The sequence below is a fragment of the Pseudophryne corroboree genome, chromosome 5 (assembly GCF_028390025.1).
Source record: "Pseudophryne corroboree isolate aPseCor3 chromosome 5, aPseCor3.hap2, whole genome shotgun sequence".
In the NCBI taxonomy this organism is placed as follows: Eukaryota; Metazoa; Chordata; class Amphibia; order Anura; family Myobatrachidae; genus Pseudophryne; species Pseudophryne corroboree.
The window spans coordinates 769439293-769458871 of record NC_086448.1 but is presented as its reverse complement, the minus strand read 5'-3'; the positions used below and the strand labels follow the sequence as shown (position 1 = coordinate 769458871).

The window sequence follows — 19579 nt, the reverse complement described above, 5'->3', positions numbered from 1 at the left end:
GCCTGGGAAGCAGGGAATCGCGGTCTCTGAGGTGGTGAGGTGGGGTTCCGTTACACTTATTTGTGTTGTGTTAGGTTGGGTTGAGGTGAGGGGGGTAGTGTGGGATCCAAGGGGCTGGCAGGTGAGTACAGCGGGTTGCTGCAAGATGCCAGGGATCCCTCAGGCAGCCGGGTCAGCGTTGTCTACAAGACCCAAGATGGCCGCCGTCATCTATTGCACACTGTTTGTGTGCGTTTCGGTGGGTGTGATGGGGGGGGGGGGGGACGAAAGGATCACAACTCAGCACAGCACGGGCAGGTCATGTGCACGGGATCTAACGGCAATTCTCGCCCCTGTCCGAGGGCTATCAGTCGCAAAGATTAGCCCCTTAGTCTCAGGTGGGCAGATATTCGTCGTAGTGCGGAGCACGACTGCAGGTGGCTTAATTAGCAGGTTCTCAGTAGCGGTCTCCAGGTATCAGTGACTCTAGGGCCCCCACACTGCCTCCGGATATCAGTGGTTCAGGGAGGTTCAGGTAAGCGATCCAGGAGGGGTCCGCAAACACCGCCCAGATCTGAAGGGGTACTGAGGACCAGCCCCAGGGTAAGGCTGTCAATATGATATTACTGTGTCCCCCCCGGCGTCCAGCTCAGGGCCGCTGGCGGCGGCCGTCCGCCGATGATTATTGCGGGCTTCAGTGGAGGGGAGTAGGACAGGGGAGCAGCTCACCTCTACAGCCGTAAGAGTCGCCGGGCCTCACGTCCGTCTCGTCGCTCCGTGGGTCCCGAGACACAAGATGGCTGCCGCCTCCGGAGCTCCGGGCCCTCAGTGTTCGCGCCCCGGCCGTTTCTCCTCTCTCCCGCAGCGTAGAATGTCTCAGCAGCCCGGAGAGGGGGTCCGGTTCCAGGGGACCCAAGCAAGGGTATTCTGGAGACGCCTCCGGGATCGATGCTCCGCACGGCCTGCCGCGTTAGTTTTCAAAATTTAGGCCCCGGCTTCAGAGTGGTGGGTAGGCCGCAACCCGCGGGAGCCAGTATACCGGCTCCCCGATTCCGCAGCTCTGGTCCACCGCAGTGGGGGATTCTCACAGTCAGGGGGGCCAAATTCAGAGTGTTCCTACGGAACAGGGGGAGGAATATCGAGGTTTTATTTCCTCAGAGACAGTGGAGCTCACTGTCCGTGCTTCTTTTCAGTTCAGCCTCCAGGCCACGCCCCCCGGTGATATTTTCTTAAAAATTAAATAAATAACAGATTTTTAATCGCTGTGATACACAGTAATCAATAAAAAATTCTCCACAGAAAGTCTCCACAGACCCTTGGGTCTGCTGCAGGAAGAGATACCTCCATTAACTTAGAAAATGTGGCCACAGTACTCTTGCTAAACACAGACTATCAGAGGAACTGCCACCGTAGTACCCAGAGGAAGTGGAACCCAGAGCAAGAGAAGGTAGAGATCTTTGCATCAAAAACTTAAGGTGTGACTATGGGCCCTACACACTGGGCGATTACACTGAAAGATATGAACGATCTTGTTCATTAATGAATGAGATATCGTTCATATCTCTCAGTGTGTATGCACCAACGATGAACGATTTCCTGCCCCGTGTTCATTCATCGTTGGTGCTGGCTTGTTTATACATGCATGCCAACATGGCCAATCTAATCCATATTAGCATGCAGGGCTATGGGGCCGGGTGACTCCCTCGTCACCCCCCCCACACACACACCCTGCCGCTGAGGCGGCCGTTGGGCACCTCGGCGACCAATCGCGCAGTGTGTAGGGCCCATACCTACACACTTGCCGAGGTGCCTGCCCGGGAACCCGGCGGCAGGTGATGACGGGGGGAGTGAAGTTTCTTCACTCCCCCTTCATCCGTCTCTATAGCCCTGCATGCTAATTTGGACCATATTGTCCATATTGGCTTGCATGTTTAAACGAGCCGGCACCAACGATGAATGAGCGCGGGGCAGCGCATCGTTCTGAAAGATATGAATGCATGCATCTTCCTGGACAATCTGGGTAGTAAGTGTGCACTCATACTTAGCTGTAAATCCGGTTAAAGGGTACACTTTTGCAATTTTGTAAAACCATGTTACCCGGAAGGAAAGGGAGATAGGGGGGGAGGGGCACATTTAAAACATGCAGACAGATTTAGGGGTCTATTTATGAAAATAATTTTTACTAAAATAATGTGAAAAGGGTGTGAAAACACCCTTTTTCACACTATTTTAGTATCACCTTAATGTATTAAAGGGCATTTGGAGCAGTTTTCATGAAAAACTGCTCCAGACCCTTTAATTCACTTTTTTTTTAGTAACCCACATCGCATTCCCCATACTTATAATGGGAAATGTGATGTGGCCGAATTTACTAATAAAAAAAAAATGTGAAAAAATATCGCAGTGTGCCCTGTGATAAACTCACCAGCTCAGAGAAAGCTGAGCAGGGACCCGGCAGAGTGATCAGCTATGTGTGTCCGATGGACACACAAGCTGATCACAGTGTAAAAAAAACAAAAAAAAACAAACAAAAACCCATACTCACCTGTCCAGGGAGCCGGTGTCCGCTACTCCGGTGAGCGCTGCCGGGCGCCGGGTCCCCCATGTGCTGCAAAGTGACCCCGGTGCAGTAAAGTGACGCTATAAAATAACTGCATCTGCACTGCAGCAATTACATCACAAAGGGGGGAATTCAAATGTTTGAAAAGTCGGTTGGGTGTCTGTTTTTTCCTGTCTATTAGATAGGAAAAAACAGACACCCAACTGAGTTTTCAAACATTTGAATTTCCCCCAAAATGTTTTTTTTATTTTTTTATTTACCCTTTTTATTTTGGTATTTTCCTAGGGTAGTTTGGATGATAAAATTGCAAAACTAATATGATAATGATAAGGGCTGATCAGGATGTGGCTATTTCATAGTCATAGTGCAATCAAAATCCTCACTGGGACATAGCTATAATAAAGCTGGGTACAGATCATCCGATGGTGTGACGCAGCGATGCGATATAACAATACATTGCATCTGCCACACACATTAAACGATCAGCGGTGGCTAACCCACGGCTCTCGAGCTGCATGCGGCTCTTTCTATCTCCGCATGCGGCTCGTAAGCTCCCGCAGCGCCTCCCGCTGTCCTAGTCTGCAATGCCCGGCGCCAGACCGTGAGCCAATCAGAGCTCACGGACCGACAGCCAATCAGGAGTCTTAGCTGCCAGTCCGCGAACTCTGCTTGGCTCATGGACCGGCGCCTAATTAGAGAGAATCAACGCCACAGGAGAGTGGAGACTGAGGGGCAGGAGAGGCGCACGCTGCGCTCTCCTCCCCTCACAAGCAGCAGACTGAGCAGAGCAGCAGCGCGGCGGTAAGCAGCACTTGGGTGGTGCAGTGTGGGGACATGTGTATCTTTCACTGGGTGCATATCTGGCACTGGGGGGCATATCTGGCACTGGGGGGGACGTGTATCTGGCACTGGGGGCATATCTGGCACTGGGGAGACGTGTAGCTGACAGTGGGGGCATATTTGGCACTGGGGGGACATATATCTGGCACTGGGGGCATATCTGGCACTGGGGGGACATGTGTTTCTGGAACTGGGGGGCATATCTGGCACTGGGGGGATGTGTTTATGGCACAGGGGGCATATCTGGCACTGGGGAGACATGTAGCTGACAGTGGGGGCATATTTGGCACTGGGGGCATATCTGGCACTGGGGGGACATGTGTATTTGGCACTGGGGGCATATCTGGCACTGGGGGAACATGTGTATCTGGCACGGGGGCATATCTGGCACTGGGGGCATATCTGGCACTGCGGGGACATGTGTATCTTACACTGGGGGCATATCTGGCACTGGGTAGATGTGTATCTGGCAGTGGGGGTGTATCTGGCACTGGGGAGATGTGTATCTGGCAGTGGGGGTGTATCTGGCACTGGGGAGATGTGTATCTGGCAGTGGGGGTGTATCTGGCACTGGGGAGATGTGTATCTGGCAGTGGGGGCATATCTGGCACTATGGGGACATATATGTACCTGGCACTGTGGGGGCATATATATATCTGGCGCTGTGGAGGAATATATGTATCTGGCACTATGGGGACATATATGTATCTGGCACTGTGGGGGCATATATGTATTTGGCACTGTGGAGGCACCCATTTTTATATGTATGCGGCACTGTACAACATGGCTAAAAATAGGGTTATGACACAAGGTCATTCTCCTACAAACGTCAAACCGAAAGGTGTGCGCATAAAATGGGGCGTGGCTTTGTGACAACTATGCTACGCCCCCATCTTTTGTTCGCGCGCCTTCGGTGTGTGCATGATATGTCTCTTACCCTTGACTGGCACTTTGCCACTGACTGGTTGGCCACCCCTGCACTACACAGCTCTGCTGAAGCCGCGGCCTCACTGACAAATTTATAATAAAGTATCTTTGGGATAATTTACACCAGGCCTAATTTTTGTTATTAATAAATATTTTTTAAACAAAAAACCCTCCATTTAAGATGGCGCCATTACTTATGGGCTAGGGCACTGGACTTGCCACCCAGACTAAAGTTGCCAGCCAGCCCCTGGTTACATGCTTCATGTATCTACACCGCATCGATCGTGGAATTGTCCCATTGGACGTGCTGTATATCCAATGGGACGATTCAATGAATGACAGCCGGGAATGATGGATTGGGCTACACACAGGTGGTCATTCTGAGTTGATCGCTAGCTGCATTCGTTCGCTGTGCAGCGATGAGGCAAAAAAACGGCAGTTCTGCGCATGCATGCGTATGCGGCGCAATGCGCACGCGCAAAGTAATATTACAACGAACGATGTAGTTTCACACAAGGTCTAGCGAAGCTTTTCAGTCGCACTGCTGGTCGCAGAGTGATTGACATGAAGTGGGCGTTTCTGGGTGTCAACTGACCGTTTTCAGGGAGTGTTTGAAAAAACGCAGGCGTGCCTGGAAAAACGCAGGCGTGGCTGGGCGAACGCAGGGCGTGTTTGTGACGTCAAAACAGGAACTGAACAGTCTGAAGTGATCACAAGCGCTGAGTAGGTTTGGAGCTACTCTAAAACTGCACAAAATAATTCTGCCGTCGCTCTGCGTTCCTTTCGTTCGCACTTCTGCTAAGCTAAAATACACTTCCGGTGGGAGGCGGCATAGCGTTTGCACGGCTGCTAAAAACTGCTAGCGAGCGATCAACTCGGAATGACCACCACAATACGATGTGTACGACATATCATTATGTTGCATGTTGAAACGATCTATTGTGCGGTAGATTGTATAGTGTGTACTCAGCTTTAGAAAAACTTTTTTGTCTGTAGGAATGATTGTGCGAAGTATAGATGATGGGGCAACAATGAATTTGAAAGAAAATGTACATATCTGAGGTGAAAAATACTGTGGTATATTAGATAACCCTAGAAACAGGCACCTCGCACGCAGAACAACTAATTTATCCAAACTACCCAGTTCCGCTCTTCTACTTCTGTGTATGTTTAAATCATTTGTACTTTTTATTGTCATTCACAGTTTTATCACTTTCTAGTTATTTAAAACTTACACACAGTCAAGTTTCAAAAACATTACAAAGAGGGAATTGAAGTGTAAGAATCTTTACAGTACAGTGTTATACAGTATGTATTATACTGTATTTACGTATTAAGTATATTGGGGGTCATTCCGAGTTGATCGCTCGCTAGCAGTTTTTAGCAGCCGTGCAAACGCATTGTCGCCGCCCACCGGGGAGTGTATTTTCGCTTTGCAGAAGTGCGAACGCCTGTGCAGCAGAGCGCCTGCAAACACATTTTGTGCAAAACAAGACCAGCCCTGAACTTACTCTTCGTGTGCGTTGATTCTAACGTTGGTGGGTTGGCTTTAGAAGTCACACACCCGCACAGAGTTCGCCCAGCCACGCCTGCGTTTTTCCCGGCACGCCTGAGATTTTCCAAACACTCCCTGAAAACGGTCAGTTGACACCCAGAAACGCCCACTTCCTGTCAATTTTCTTGCGTTGTGCCGTGCGACTGAAAGCTTCGCTAGAGCCTGTGCAAAACCACAAAGGTCTTTGTACCCGTACGTCGCGCGTGCGCATTGCGGTGCATACGCATGCGCAGAAATGCCGATTTTTAGCCTGATCGCTGCACTGCGAACTACGGCAGCTAGCGATCAACTCGGAATGACCCCCATTATGTGTTACAGATTGTTACATCTATACACCTAACAACTCGGCAGTACAGTGTACCTGGTTAATATTTCTAAAAAATTGGCAAATATGTAAATAAACTACACGGGTTACTCATAAAAGTTCAACCCTAAAGTTATGTTTCATGGGATGAGACATTTAAATAAAATAAGTCACATTTACGGTGGTTCCTTGGGATTGCAGGCGGCCTTGTTTTGTACATTCATGATGACATGGAAGCCAGGTTTAGGCCTATAATTTCAATAGACACCTTTTACTCCTTCAAGGTGTAGTTCATGGGCGGAATGTTTCAAGCAAAAAACTGCGCTCAAACTGATGTTTTGGGAGGCTTGCCGTAATACATATGGAGTGATATTCATTTAAATGGTCCACGGCAGATATCAGCAATTCCCCAGGATTCTATGGGATTGAGAGGTGCCCAAATATATCAAGCTCTGGAAAGCAAAACTTTCCATATCTTGTGCCCGATCTGCAGATGGCATTGCCTATGAAAGCCTATGGGCTTCTTTCCGCAGAAATCCACCCTCCACCCGGGTTATAAGTAGACCAGTCGTCTCATTGCAAAGGACAGCTCTAATCGGAATAGCTGTTCTGGATGTGGGTAATCATGCATACCGCCGTTAATACATCCCTTCCTATATCTGATAGAGCATTTTAACTTCATTTTATGTCACTAATAAAAACATTAATTTGTATGATAAATGCCCTGGTAATAAAGGGCGTGCCAATTTCCCTGCACTTCCATTATTCCTTTGAGATATAAATCAGACTAATTAGGTATAGGTGGTTAGGGTTAGGCACCGCTGGAGGGTTAGGCTGCATGGTGGTGGTGGTGGGGGGGTTAAAAATATGCACTAGGGAAAGGGTTAGGGCAGGCATGTCCAAACTGCAGCCCTCCAGCTGTTGAGAAACTACACATCCCAGCATGCCCTGACACAACTTTAGCATTCTCTGACAGAAAAACTGTGTCAAGGCATTCTGGGATATGTAGTTTCACAACAGCTGGAGGGCCGCAGTTTGGACATGCCTGGGTTAGGGATTAGAGGTAGGGTTAAAAGGTTTAAAATACTTACCATAACCTCTAACGGAAGTGGTCACATGACCACCGGAGCCCGGAAGCCGTGCTGGAGCTGGGCCAGGTATGGGGCCACAAGTTATATGAGGTCAAAACTCTATCATGCCGACATGCCAACATTCTCATGTCGGCCTGATAAATGTCGACGAGTAGAACAATCAGAATACACCCTTTTATTAGCTTACACTGATATAAATCTAGACATTTTAATTATATGAAGAATATTTGTGAAAACGGTTTCCAGGAATCTATAGAGATGAATGTTGGCCGTGGCATCCAATCAGATTCACCAAAATGTTTCTAGTAGTTTTTTGAAAATGAAAGTAAATGTCTGATTGGCTGCTAAAGGCATATACCTCCGTTCCTTGATGGTAAATTGTAGTTTTTTTTTTTTTATATTTCCCAATGAATCTCACAATAATTGGAACTCTCCGCAGAGGCTTTAACAGATTCAGAAACATTATTCCTAGATATTTTGAGAGCAGTCAACATTTATGTTTTATAAACAAACCCGCTGAGCTTGTGCAGCGGAAACGTAATGATTTCACAAAGGCTAACATAGAGTTTAAGGAATTTGAAAGAATTTATTGAACATTCAAATTCAAAAGCTGCAAAACTTCGGAGCGCACCCCAGTTAGTGAGAAAGCAAAGCAAAGCGTTATTCAGACATATAAGCACAGATAAGAGCAAAATCATGCAGAATGCAAGCGACATACACATAACCAATGCTTTCTCCAACACACATGCTCAATGCTGTGTACTACACATCAGTGGTTCCGAGTGCCTCACGTGTACTCTCCTCACTTATATGTGTGTGTAGGAGCCACGTAATTTACCTGCTGTTTATACACGGCTGACTTACCTGTATAGGTAATGACCGAACAATGCAAGAAAACTGTTGGGTAATTGCCCTTATGATATTTCCTTTCAGTGTATACAGTAGATACAAGGGGACATAGGGGGACATTTACTAAGCAGTGATAAGAGCAGAGAAGTGAGCCAGTGGAGAAGTTGCCCATGGCAACCAATCAGCACTGAAGTAACATCTATAATTTGCATACTATAAAATGATACAGAGCTGCTGATTGGTTGATGGGGCCACTTCTCCACTGGCTCACTTTTCCGCTCTTATCACTGCTTAGTAAATGTCCCCCAAAGTGCCCACTGGCAGACATCCATCACCTGCTGCCTGGATGTTCAGGATATCCCAAATGACAGGATTCATAATGATGGAGTGATGATCAGATAATAATTTGAGAGAAATTCAGTGTGCTGCCGGTCATGCACAGGCCGGAACGGATTCAGTATGATTTCTCGACAGTCGGGATCCCGGTATCGAGCGCAGCATGTCCCCTCACGTGCTCACTGCGCTCGCCACGCTTGCGGCTCGCCACACTATTATATTCCCCCTCGGGTGGAGGTGTGGACCACCACCCTAGTGGGAATACCGGGCAGCGGTCGGGATTTCGACCGACAGCATTTTGACTGCTGTTGGGAGTCCGGCGTTGGTATTTCAACCGCCGGGATCCCGACTGTCAGGAACTTAACTGCATCCCGCCGGAACAGCTGAGTAATTTGTATCAAACCTTGTAAAAAAAAGATGAGTTGGGAAGTTGCCGGTAGCAACTAATCAGAGTCTAGTTACCATTTTATAGAAAGTACTAGATAAATGAAAGCTAGAATCTGATTGGGCAACTTCTCCACTTGTCCACATTTTAGGAGCTTTGATACATCCCTCCCTATACTAGTTGACTTTGGCCTGTATGAATTCATGTTTGTAAATGAACAATCAGTTGTTATCGGATGATTGTCAGACATCATTATCAGCTAGGTGTACAAAATGCTCTATACACACCTACATCATTTCTGCCTCGGTTCTATGTTAAAACTGTAGAATGATATTCCCCAGGGATGTGTTGTGTAAATAAGAGACGCCCTTTCCAGTGCACACTGTAGCTGACAAAATCCGCAGGCAGCTTACTATATGCACACGCAGACACTGGCGGATCCAGGAAAAAATGACTGGGGCGGCACAGGCCCGCCCCCCCCCTGGATCCGCCACTGCACGCAGACATACTATTGTACTGTACGTAATCTATAATGCTAAGCAAGGTAAGCAGACCAAATGTCTACATTCATGATGTTGTAAATGTCGTCATGGTCAATATGTCGACATATGAAAGTGCTGACACTGTCAATATATCAACATTAGAATAAGTGCTAGGATTAGGTTTAGGGGTCAGCAATAGACTTACCTTAAAACCACATTGTCAACATTCTGACCTTGTCATCATTTCATCAGTGTCAACATGGTGAATGTTGACATGTTCACTATTGACATAATGGCCATGTCGACGTGATGAATGTCGGCCTAATATACCAACACCCTAAATAAAATTGGTGTTTGGGGTTCTATGTAATGTGAAAAGTTCATCTCTAAACAATTAATTCATAAATACACAGGAATCCTGGATTAAACTGGTTAAATCACAAACAAGTCTGATTCATGTTTGTAAGTAAAGCAAAAACACAAGCAACTGGGCAAAACAATGCTGCACTGCAGGTGGGGCAAATGTAACATGTGCAGAGAGAGTTAGAAAAAATTTTTTTGAAGTCACCAAATTGTTCCTACTTTTATATCCTTGACATGGATTTTGCCCTTGTGCTGATATTCTGTGACCTGCCATTTGGGGTCAGTACAACTGGCCCTCGCCACAGGGCTGACACTATTTGCTAAAGAAATAAAAGAGCAGACTCTAATTAGCGCTCACAGTTTGGACTATAGTTCTTGTTTACTTTCCAGCTGTTTCTGGCACTCCGGCTAATCCAAGTGTTGCCCGTGGTTAGTGGGAGACGGTGAAGGGCCGTAAGACGCACCCTAGCTGCCACTTGCAGATGTCTGCAGACAGTCGCAGCTCTCAGTCGGCAGAACAAAGAACAGGACACTAGTACTGAATGAACCTGTTTTACCTACACGATCTATGAACAGATGGCCAGACCGTGTTTATAGTGTTGGACTGTGTATAGGCCCTATTATAACAACACTAACAGATGGCAATACCTTTTTATAAATGACAAAAAGACACATAAGCCATTAACTGGAAACGCCTCTTCGTTCATTCCCTGCTGAGCTGTTGGACAGCTCTAAGAGATTCATAATGTGGTGTTTATTTACTGCATACACATGCCTAAAGCAGACTGTCCAGCTCATATGTGCCGTCACACCGCCCGCTACCAATATACACGTGTTCTCTACAGCACAACTCTAACGGCTAACCTAACGTAGAACAATGGGGGTCATTCCGAGTTGATCGTAGCCGTGCTAAATTTAGCACAGCTACGATCATTCACACTGACATGCGGGGGGACGCCCAGCACAGGGCTAGTCCGCCCGGCATGTCAGTGCCCGTCCCCCCCCCCCCCCCCCCCCACCCCCCTGCAGAAGAGTAAAGGCATGGAACAGCGGCGATGCCTTTGCACTTCAAGAGTAGCTCCCGACCAGCGCAGCTTTAGTGTGCTGGTCGGGAGCTACCCGCCCCCCAACGGTCCGGCCACGCCTGCGTTGGCCGGACCGCGCCCCTTAAACGGCAGCTTAATGCCGCCGTCCAGCCCCCTCCCGCCCAGCGACCGCCTCTGCCTCATGCACAGTTCCGACCCGAACGCTGCACTGCGAGAAACTGCAGCGAGCGATCGGGGCGGAATGACCCCCAATATCTGCGCAATGAATGCTATGGAGATGGACGTCATTGTACTGAAACGGTTACATTTTATTCCTGTAATAACTGGAAAAAAAAATCTTTTGATGGAGAAAATGAAAAAAGGAAGAATTACGTCTACTGTATTCAGAACTTTAAGGTATAATCGGGCGGATTGCGTGTGACACTTGCAATGTGCCGCAGTGATGGCATTGGAATGCTGGCAATGGCACCTTAAACCCCCCTAAGTCTCTTCCTAAATATCACTTTTAGTTTGCAGCACCATAGGGGGCTACTGTAATTGCGGCTGATGTGCGCACTGCATTGCCGGAATCGCCGTGAACTGAATCCACCCAAAATTGTTTAACTTAACAGAAAAGATGGATATTATAATGTCTACTGGATGTGTTGAAATGAAGTTACTGGAAAGGGATCAGGTTTATTAATTAGACTTCATAATATTGTTTATGCATAACTTTTATGTTGTCATTTAAGATCTGCTATGCCAAATAATCTCTATACTCGGGTAAAGTACTCCAGGTGGTGTTAGTATGGTCCTATAGGGGCAGATGTATTAAGCCTAGAGAAGTGATAAAGTAGTGATAAGTGGAAGGGGATAATGCACCAGCCAATCAGCTCCTAACTGTCATTTTGCAAACCTGTGATGATTAGCTGGTGTGTTATCACCATCCATTTATCATTTCTTTATCACTGCTTTATCACTTATCCAGGCTTAATACATCTGCCCCATTGAGAGGTACCTATTCAGTGGATGTATCAAGCTTTGAGAAGTGATAAAGCAGTGATAAGTGAAAGGTGATAACGTACCAGCCAATCAGCTCCTAACTGACAATTTACACATTGGAGCTGATTGGTTGGTGCGTTATCACCTTGCACTAATCACTGATTTATCACTTCTCTAGGCTTAATACATCTGGCCCGTTTTTTTTCCACTTATGAGCTGATCATTCTGAATGTTCTTGTAGAAACAAAATATGTAATAATATAATTTTCCTTGTTTCAAGAATTAATCCCTGTATATGACCAATTATGTGATGTATTGTTGGTACTTCTACATGTTTTTTGTTCGGCAGTAGTGCCCCTGAACCAGGAACATCAATAAAATACTTTGGGCTTGATTCAGCTGTGAATGTAGTGGCGATGTTGGATGCAACCGTACGATGGGGGTCATTCCGAGTTGTTCGCTCGTTGTCGATTTTCGCAACGGAGCGATTAAGGCAAAAATGCGCATGCGCATGGTTCGCAGTGCGCATGCCGTAAGTATTTTAGCACAAAACTTAGTAGATTTACTCACGTCCGAACGAAGAAATTTCATCGTTGAAGTGATCGGAGTGTGATTGACAGGAAGTGGGTGTTTCTGGGCGGAAACTGGCCGTTTTCTGGGAGTGTGCGGAAAAACGCAGGCGTGCCAGGATAAAACGCGGGAGTGTCTGGAGAAACGGGGGAGTGACTGGCCGAACGCTGGGCGTGTGTGTGACGTCAAACCAAGAACGAAACGGCCTGAGCTGATCGCAATCTGTGAGTAGATCTGGAGCTACTCAGAAACTGCTAAGAAATTTCTATTCGCAATTCTGCTAATCTTTCGTTCGCTATTCTGCTAAGCTAAGATACACTCCCAGTAGGCGGCGGCTTAGCGTGTGCAATGCTGCTAAAATCTGCTAGCGAGCGAACAACTCGGAATGACCCCCCATGTGTTAAGTCTGCAAGATGCAGGGTGTTGGGGAATTCCTGCGAGTCTGACTGTATTTTTTAAAGCTCCAATCACGTACCAGGCATACCGACCTGGTTTTGCCTTGTAAATAATTGCCGCTTTAAAAATACAGACAGACTCGCTGGAATTCCTATACAGCCTGTATCTCACAGTTTATTACATTCTGCCTGTTGTGTCTTACGTGAGTGTTGGAGGTGCGTCACAGGTGTGTCGGGGAAAGCGGTTCCGCACAAAGACACAGAACCGCTGAAACATAGGAGGCTCTGCAGGGACTGAGAACATAGAGATGGTGCAAGTTTTGATAGTGCGACCGGTGGTGGTGTTTAAGTATGCACCAATCGGTATTACTGCGTGCACAGATGCTAAAAGTGGGTGTCGCAGTACTCGCACATTCGGTTGCACTGATCTCCACCATAGAAGGACTCTTTAGCAGCATAAACATAAAGATGCAGACGCAACTGTGGCATAAGCAGCAATGGCGGCTTCTGAATCACCCAATTGGCTGGCAACATATGATACTTTAGCGTATAGGAATTATAGGGCTGTATAGTCAGTGATCACTAAGGAAGCTATTTTGTCGCATTTTGTGTTTGTTTTCACTGTGCATGCGCACAAAATTAATAAACGCAAATGCACTCCTGTAAATTTGACAGCTATAAGGACACATCGAGCATTACGACCTGAGAGGCTGAACAGGGTGGTGCAGGGGAGCTCTCACTTACTTTGTAGGTAAAAGTTCAGGAAAGGTTGATGACGCAAATGCGTCTTTGTCAGAGCAACAATTATGCGTCTGCTATGTGGCGTTTCTATTGTACCCGCCACAGGAAGGGTGTATATAGGCACTGTTGATGAAGACATACAAGCATGTGGGAAATGCTACCCTTGAATATACGTACATATCTGCAGATATCTAGTGCTCTGCAAATTTGCAGAAATAAACAACTATTCTGTCCATTATTTTTTGTGTACTTTACAAACGTTTTGCCAACAACTCAGCATCAGCCTCCATGTATCAAGCCTGCAGGGAACTGTAGTCTAACAACAGATGAAAGACCAGATACACAGAAATACAGTAAATGGTCATTTGTGACTTGGGAAAAAGTGGGGAGCCGCCATCCTCCCATAAAACGCAATTCGGGGTCAACCTGCGCCTAACTTTGCTGGTTTACGGATATATCTGAAAATATATGTCGTGCAAAGTCAATAAGTCACTTCAAATTAAAGCCTGCTGTATTAGCACTTTAGAACTATTTAAGATGTTCAGTTTTACGGTACAAAACTGCTCAGTTTACCTTAACTTTAGCCATCTGAACTTTATTTATAACGTCTCACTTAAATGTGTATTTGGGAAATAATCCAATTGTGGTTAGAAAATATTTTTGCAAAGCAGTGACCCCTCTGTAAATGTGCCTTCTGGGGCTCTATGTCTCATTTCAATAATTGTGTCTCACTAAGGGGGTCATTCCGAGTTGATCGCTAGCTGCATTAGTTCTCTGTGCAGCGATGAGGCGAACAAACTGCACTTCTGCGCATGCGGCGCAATGCGCACGCGCGACGTACTATTACAAAGAACGATGTAGTTTCACACAAGGTCTAGCGAAGCTTTTCAAACGCACTGCTGGCCGCAGAGTGATTGACATGAAGTGGGCGTTTCTGGGTGTCAACTGGCCGTTTTCAGGGAGTGTTCGAAAAAACGCAGGCGTGCCTGGAAAAACGCAGGCGTGGCTGGGCGAACGAAGTCATCGCAAGCGCTGAGTAGGTTTAGAGCTACTCTAAAACTGCACAAAAAAACTTTGTAGCCGCTCTGCGAACCTTTCATTCGCACTTCTGCTAAGCTAAAATACACTCCCAGTGGGAGGCGGCATAGCGTTTGCACGGCTGCTAAAAAACAGCTACCGAGCAATCAACTCGGAATGACCACCTAAAAGGAAGCACAAAAGGTGCTGTCATGTGCCTAATCCATGCTTGGAAAGTAATGACCCATCCAATATACCCCACTGCTTCCATCAGGTTCTACCATCCGGGCATTTCCCCGTAAAACCAGGCAGAGAATCATACAAAAATAGCATTTGCGCTACCGTTCTCTACTTTTGGAGTTCATAAATAAAACTTAGAGAAGACATTTTTTTCTGCACACAAACTATTATAATACACTATTTTATATTATTGGGGAATGCAATGTTCTCATAGTTAGACATTCCTATATCATCTTTTCATAAAGCTAACTTACTATGTGCTATTTTCTTTTTATACAAAATAAATATTTCAACTTAAATTTACTGCAAACACAAACTTTAATCATGATAGAAGCAGCACCTGATCCTTATCTACAGTTCATGGTTTCTGTCTATTTAACATGGCTGCCCTCACTGTATGTAGTAGATGGGTACACTATGTAACATGGCTGCCCTCACTGTATGTAGTAGATGGGTACACTATATAACATACCTGCCCTCACTGTATGTAGTAGACGGGTACACTATGTAACATGGCTGCCCTCACTGTATGTAGTAGACGGGTACTCTATGTAACATGGCTGCCCTCACTGTATGTAGTAGACGGGTACATTATGTAACATGGCTGCCCTCACTGTACGAAGTAGATGGGTACACTATATAACATAGCTGCCCTCACTGTATGTAGTAGATAGGTACACTATGTAACATGACTGCCTCCACTGTATGTAGTAGACGGGTACACTATGTAACATGACTGCCTCCACTGTATGTAGTAGATGGGTACACTATATAACATAGCTGCCCTCACTGTATGTAGTAGATAGGTACACTATGTAACATGACTGCCTCCACTGTATGTAGTAGACGGGTACACTATGTAACATGGCTGCCTCCACTGTATGTAGTAGACGGGTACACTATGTACAAAGAAAAAGTGGTATATCTCCCAGCGCTAAATTATATCAAATGAGTCCTATATACTTTGGACTATACAATTAAACTATTAAGCATCTGTCATCACAAAAATATTCAATACATTTATTTTATTGACAGGGTAAAATCGGTCAACTACCATATATTTTCTCTTACACTCAGATCCTGAGGAAGCCTGCTGAGACAGGCGAAACTAGTAGATTGCAGAGACGCCGATCCATTGTCTGCCGGCAGACACCCGTCGTTTGTTTCTTCGTGACACAAAAGTAAATGACTCTCCATGTGGTTTAACTGGGATAAGAAGATACATTGGACACAACAGTGATTGGCCTGAATGGACTTTTTAAAAAGACTGATTCTGATACAATAGCTTCATCTGGTGGAAACTTGCCCCACTCCTGGAACTTCAGGACTTTATTACAATTATTTAAACATCTAAGTATCATTTGGTTACAGCGAGTAAATAGCTAAGGATAGCGTATCACTGAATATATATGTTTTGTGTTTGTGTTGTCTTGTCGTTTTGTTTAATTTCAGTATACCGGTATTAGGAAGCACCGTAATTATTTTAGTATTTTAAAATTGAGTGTAAGAGAAAATATATGGTAGTTGACCGATTTTACCCTGTCAATAAAATAAATTTATTGAATATTTTTGTGATGACTGATGCTTAATAGTTTAATTGTATAGTCAAAAGTATATAGGACTCATTTGATATAATTTAGCGCTGGGAGATATACCCCTTTTTCTTTGTGCATTTTAAGTAACGGAGAGCGTAGTGGATTCCCTCTCCCCCCTTTTTCTCCATAGCAGCTTCAACATATCGAATGAGGCAGAGATAAGCGCAGTCCTCCATTCTTTTTTCGGGTACACTATGTACCATGGCTGCCCTCACTGTATGTAGTAGACGGGTACACTATGTAACATGGCTGCCTCCACTGTAAGTACTAGATGGGTATACTATATAACATACCTGCCCTCACTGTATGTAGCAGGCGGGTACACTTTTGTAACATGGCTGCCCTCACTGTATGGAGTGGATGGGTACACTATGTAACATGGCTGCCTCCACTGTATGTAGTAGGCGGGTACACTACGTAACACAGCTGCCCTCGCTGTATGTAGTAGATAAGTACACTAAGTAACATGGCTGCCTCCACTGTATGTAGTAGGCGGGTACACTACGTAACACAGCTGCCCTCGCTGTATGTAGTAGATAAGTACACTAAGTAACATGTCTGCCCTCACTGTGGGGGTAATTCCAAATTGATCGGAGCAGGAATTTAGTTAGCAGTTGGGCAAAACCATGTGCACTGCAGGGGAGGCAGATTTAACATGTGCAGAGAGAGTTAGATTTGGGTGGGTTATTTTATTTCTGTGCAGGGTAAATACTGTCTGCTTTACTTTTACACTGCAAATTAGATTGCAGATTGAACACACCACACCCAAATCTATCTCTCTCTGCACATGTTATATCTGCCTCCCCTGCAGTGCACATGGTTTTGCCCAATTGCTAACTAAATTCCTGCTGCGATCAACTTGGAATTACCCCCCTGTATGTAGTAGATGGGTACACTATGTAACATGGCTGCCTCCACTGTGTGTAGTAGACGGGTACACTATGTACCATGGCTGCCTCCACTGTATGTAGTAGATGGGTACACTATGTAACATGGCTGCCCTCACTGTATGTAGTAGATGGGTACACTATGTAACATGGCTGCCCTCACTGTATGTAGTAGATGGGTACACTATGTAACATGGCTGCCCTCACTGTATGTAGTAGATGGGTACACTATGTAACATGGCTGCCCTCACTGTATGTAGTAGATGGGTACACTATGTAACATGGCTGCCCTCACTGTATGTAGTAGATGGGTACACTATGTAACATGGCTGCCCTCACTGTATGTAGTAGATGGGTACACTATGTAACATGGCTGCCCTCACTGTATGTAGTAGATGGGTACACTATGTAACATGGCTGCCCTCACTGTATGTAGTAGATGGGTACACTATGTAACATGGCTGCCCTCACTGTATGTAGTAGACGGGTACACTATGTAACATGGCTGCCTCCACTGTATGTAGTAGATTTGTACACTAAGTAACATGACGGCCTCCACTGTATGTAGTAGACGGGTACACTATGTAACATGGCTGCCCTCACTGTATGTAGTAGATGGGTACACTATGTAACATGGCTGCCTCCACTGTATGTAGTAGACGGGTACACTATGTAACATGGCTGCCTCCACTGTATGTAGTAGACGGGTACACTATGTAACATAGCTGCCCTCACTGTATGTAGTAGACGGGTACACTATGTAACATAGCTGCCCTCACTGTATGTAGTAGATGGGTACACTATGTAACATGGTTGCCCTCACTGTACATAGTAGATGGGTACACTATGTAACATACCTGCCCTCACTGTATGTAGTAGATGGGTACACTATGTAACATAGCTGCCCTCACTGTATGTAGTAGACGGGTACACTATGTAACATAGCTGCCCTCACTGTATGTAGTAGATGGGTACACTATGTAACATGGCTGCCCTCACTGTATGTAGTAGATGGGTACACTATGTAACATGGCCGCACCCGCTGTATGTAGTAGATGGGTACACTAAGTAACATGTCTGCCCTCACTGTATGTTGTAGATGGCAGGGCTGTAACTAGGCGTGTGCGGAGGGGGTACCGCACATAGCGCTGCAGGCTAGGGGGCGCTGTTGGCCGCACTTGTCAATTTTCTGCTTTAATTACTTTCACTTGCAGCTTCACCTCTTTTTGATGCCCAGCATCTCCTGACTGCCCCTGTCTCCTACCTTGTCGCCTTCTGTCGCTAATACCCAAACAACATTCATGAACTCAGCTTGAGATTTCTCTGTTATTCAGTCACGCTGTCCTTTATTACATTTCAAAATGCTGACATACCTGGGATTCAAACCCATTGCCTGTGGCACTGCAATCAGACAGTCTATTCATTGAGCTATCTGCTCTTGCATAGAAAGGTAGATAATTCTAAGCCAGAGAATTCTAACTATTTGAAGCTTACCTTGTACTTTGTGAAAAAATTATCAGCATTGCATCTGAGCAGATCTATGTAGTGTGTGGCTGCAAAGGATTGGATGTGTAGCTGCTCACTATATAGATCTGCTCAATTGCAACGCTGATTATGTTTTTATGAACTACCAGTAGCTTCATATAGTGTACATAGTTTTTATGCAGGATCAAATAGCTGAATGAGTAGGGTGTTTGATTCGAATTCAACAGGTTATAGGTTTGAATCCTGGGTATGGCAGTATATTGAAACGTGTTAATTAATAAACGGGTATTGTAACTGAATAACAAAGGATATCATAGCATTGTCATGCACCTTTCCAATGAGTCATGCGCCTTATGTCCCATTGGAAAAATGTAGGCGGGGCACCAATTCTCTCTCTGGCACAGTGCACCAAGAAGTCTAGTTACAGCTCTGGTAGATGGTACACTAAGTAACGTGTCTGCCCTCACTGTATGTAGTAGACAGGTACACTATGTAATATGGCTGCCCTCATTGTATGTAGTAGGTGGGTAGACTATGTAACATGGCTGCCCTCACTGTATCTGGTAGACGGGTACACTATGTAACATGGTTGCCTCTTCTGTATGTAGTAAATGGCTACACTATGTAAAACAGCTGCCTCCACTGCAGAGCCGTAACTATTGTAGTGCAGACGGTGCCTTGCACACAGCGAATCTTCCGTGCGGGTGCACCGTTTGCTCTCACCCCGAATGGCTCTGTGTGGAAGAGCCGATGGTTGCAGCGTTAAGAGGTCAGCATGTGTTCCTGGAGTGGTCTGCGAGTCATAAATCGGTGGTTAGGGGAGGGGTCAGGAAGAAGGTACACACACACACACGCTCCTCATCCTCCCCCCTGTGGGAGAGAGAAATGATGACGAGGAATGAGGTATAGGGGCTATACCTGGTGTAATGTGTATAAGGGGTTTTTCTGTGG

General features: G+C 45.8%; 1 protein-coding gene across 39 annotated transcripts in view; it reads right to left on the bottom strand.

Annotated features, from left to right (window-relative positions):
• Positions 1-19579, bottom strand: part of RIMS2 (regulating synaptic membrane exocytosis 2) — a 995106-nt gene that overhangs the window by 838581 nt on the left and 136946 nt on the right. The gene's annotated exons all lie outside the window — the stretch shown is intronic.